Source organism: Austrofundulus limnaeus, unplaced genomic scaffold (genome assembly GCF_001266775.1).
Source record: "Austrofundulus limnaeus strain Quisiro unplaced genomic scaffold, Austrofundulus_limnaeus-1.0 Scaffold214, whole genome shotgun sequence".
Classification (NCBI taxonomy): Eukaryota; Metazoa; Chordata; class Actinopteri; order Cyprinodontiformes; family Rivulidae; genus Austrofundulus; species Austrofundulus limnaeus.
Genome location: NW_013952616.1, coordinates 47885 through 52037, shown reverse-complemented (window position 1 = coordinate 52037; position 4153 = coordinate 47885).

Below are 4153 nucleotides of genomic sequence, written 5' to 3'. Positions count from 1 at the left end.
ATGTGTTCAATACTTTTTCCCTGTGCCATTCCACATTATTACAAATAACTTCATTTCTGGACATTTATGGTTTGATTTCTTTGTATGTATGGACCACTTGGGTTGTTATCGACATCTGGTGAAAATTCATGTCATTAGCACCTCTAGTAATATATTTACTGAGAAAAATGGTGACGTGTTCAATACTTATTTTACCCGATGTAAAATCAATTTAAGCAAAATAGTAACATTTAACAATTATTACAGTTCTCCTAATACTATACCATGTGTAATGTAATTAAATCAGTATATAAACAAACCCCAATAAATTTCTTCAGAACTTCTAAACACGGTCYGGATTTACCAACTACAATCTCTGGCTCTGGGTCAGACTCTGGCTCCAACATGTAAGGCTGGACGGACAAGTCTTCCCTTGTTGACATATTTTAACGAATTTGTAAATAAAAAGTTTCTGCTCTGCTGAACCCCTCTATCGAGCTACAGTGGACTGCTCTTTGAGCTGGAGTGGGACGAGTGTGAAGTGTTCAAAGAGACATCCTTAAAACGAGTTGATCTGAGACCCACCTCAGAAAAGGGGTGAAAGAGGGGCTTGTGAAGTTGAGCACAGCCATTATATTTTATGTAGACCTGAACTGAAGGATTTAAATGTGAAAGAGAAAATTTTAAAACCTTGATATTGTCACTTTATGTTTAGAATTAAGACTTTCCTTTTCGATAAATCCTATAGTTAAAGGGAGTTTCCTGAGTTATTCCTTAGCTCTGCTGAAGGACAAACTGGCCACATTTCTTCACTTGCTGCTGTCTTTAGTCTCTCTCCTCTACATGTTTGTTGAAATTATTTCTACCAATAATGTAAGTGCTTCTTTGGTGCAGAATGAAGCCAACTGAGGTTTAACCAGCTTTTAATGTTTTCTTGCTACACAACAAATCTTCTTTTGCCAGCAAAGACTGTGAAAAACTATACTGAATGCACAACATGTTGGCTAGTTTGCATTTACAGTCAAAAAAAAGTTTACGAAGGAAGGGAAGAGTCAACAGAACCTGCTGGCTTTGTAAGATAACGTCGTATTAATTAGCATTTCACAGTGTGATGTCTGTGTGATACTATGGTATAATCATTTAATTGAATTGACTTCAACAGGTCTTAAATCTGACCTGAATTGACTTGTTTTTGTTGGACGGTGTCCTGAGATGACTTTAGTGTATAAACTGAATCTTTTTTTAAGTAATGCTGAACTCAATAATTCAGTCGTTGTGTCTGAATTGTTGCATTTGTTTGTTACAATGTTTTGCAAATGTGTTCGCAGGTCTGTCTTCATTCAGATGAAAATATATCCATACCTAAAAAGAGACAAAGTGCTGTGAGCTCACAGAAAGGACAAACTATGAATCAGCAAAACCAAAAGGTCAAATTTACATAACACATAAAACAACAGAAGTTGACCAAAGTGCTTCACAATTCAGTCACAAGAATGGATAAAACAACAAAGAAACACAGAAATGTTCAAATATGTCTTTTTTTATATAAGTGTATTCATTTCATCTAAAAACAAAACAAATTCAATAAACAACAAAATACAAATCCTAAGTAAAATGAAAGGGAGTAGAAAAAAGAAAAGAAATTCTTATATCTGGCCCTTTTTTTCAAATAACAAAGTAACAAAATTTAATTCAAAATACAGAAATTCAATATAAAACCATCAGCTCCAAAAAGTACAAAACAAAAGAATGCTTTCTTTTTTGTACATTGATGTTTTAAAAACTGTTAATTCATTTCATTCATTTCTTTAAAAACAACGTAAATTCAACAACAAGCAACAAAAATATAAATCACAATTTAAATGAAAGGCAGCAGCAGAAGAAACATTTCTTATTATATCTGCCCTTTTTTCTCAAAAATTATCTGCAGATTACAAAAAGAAAAGAAAAAAGAAAAAGAAAAAAATAATAAAAGTTTAATTCCTTGAACAACAATTCATACATGTGCATATTTCTCCAGCAAATTAACCTTTGTCATTATCTTAAACATGCATACTGATCTGGCATTTTAATGCCATCTTCCAGATTATTCCATAATTTAATTCCTTGGACTGAAGTACTCCGTTCCTTTAAACTAGTTCTAACTTTAGGTCTTAAAAACATGTCTATCCCCTTGAGATTATAACAACTTTCACTTTTAATAAAGTGTAATTGAATGTTTGAAGGTAATGTGTTTTTATGAGCCCTATAACTGATAAAATACCATAATCAATCAACCTGTTCATTTTAAGAAACAATCCAAGACCACGGCTTTTATTTTATATTTGTTATTTTATTTTTTTGTTTGTTTTTTATTTTACCAAGAACTTCATTTTTTTAAAGAAAAGTTTATGTTTTATTTAATCATTTCAAATTAACCTTTTGTGGTCAACAGCCATCAAAAAAGTGGAGTAACAGGTTTGAATTATATGTTATGTTAATTCATTATTAGTTAAACCACCACAGGAACATAATGAAATGTAATTAAAGAAAGTCAATTGAATAAAAGACAAAAGAGACATAAAATGACTCTAAATGTCAGTTAACTAAAAGTATCTTATTCAAATGTATAAAATCATGATTTTAAAGCATTTCTGTCACAAATGACACAAAATAAGCATGAAAAGCTGTAACTGGGTTTTAAAGGACTCCAGTGTTTTCAGATAAAACAATTCTTTACCAGAAGGGGGCAGAGAAGTCGTAGTTTGTAAAGAATGTTTCATCTTCTTCACTGAGGCCTTCTTTCCTCCACTCTCTTCTTGTATCAAAATGTGTCTGTTTTTAAACTTCAAACAATCTGACTTTTATGAGCAACAGTCAAATACGGCTGCAGTTTAGAGCAGCAGTCTGAGGGATGAACTCCAGAGAAACCTGCTGGTAAACAGCTTGTATTAGTTGTGGGATCATTTCAGGGAAACATGACTTCTGATGGTTCCCTGAGACTTCAGTGTCAGCTGCTGAAAGACAAAAACAGTGTTTTTGTCTCTGTTAGCAAAATATCTCTTGGATTTGAATTAAATTTTACAAAAAGTCATTATTGGATGTACATCTACAATTTTTGGAGCAATCCAATTCAAGATGGCCACCACAGCCAGTTTAAACACAAACATTTCTTAAATGAACTTGATTTTACTGATATTGAGCTAAACTTTTTATATGTTTTTTTTTTTTTAGAATCAGTCCCAATACATGTTATGTCTTATTCATTGCACATCTTTGCTTAACACAAACAGTTTTCTGTCTGTTAGCAAAATATCCCTGGAATCACTGATGGATTTGATTTTCTGAAAAAGCGATCATTGCTGACCTTTACTGTCATCCTTTTTTCACAAATCATTGTATCATACAAGCATATACTGTGTTATGCTTGTTTGTCTTTGTGTCTATGGTGTAATAATAATGATGTGATTGTGATGCTGTAATTCTGAGTGTTTTATGTGCTGCAGAACAGGAACCTGCTGTAAAACAGCAATTATGCTGAGTCAGGCTTGATTTTTAGTAATCTTTTCCTGTTAAATAAATAAATCAAATCAAATCAAACACCCAGAAAAGGTTTTGATTGTCTTCTTTAATTAATCGTGACACCGAAGATTTTTACAGCACTACTACAATATTGACTGGTACATAAAAGTTGTTTTTCCACACTTTGAATATGTTTACATTCATATGAAAACTTATTGTAAGACTGGCTTTAGATTCATGACCAGTTACAATCATAAACTCAGACGTATTTTTTTTGTTAAATACTCCTAGTTGAATACATTTTGAGTGGATTTGGCAACTTGCCATTGTGTATTTTAATAAAACAATGTGCTGCATGTGTTACATAATGTTGAAAGAAAAGTTTTAGCCTCACTCAAACACTTCACCTAAACCAGTAATTGTGCTATGAGTCATCAGAGTCATGCTTCATATTAAACACAAACCAGTTTATGTGTATGACCCACAGTTCATTTTCACAGTTTCAGAAAACAAGCCTTTCTTAAGCCTTATTCTGACAGGATTAGTTTTAACTAGGGACCATGCTGTTTGTAATAATTGCAAAGATTGTCTGTGTTGTTAATCCCATGTGAAGCAGCCATGTCAGTAATTTGTAAAGTAAGTAAAAATCCCCCCACAAATTACACACTATATT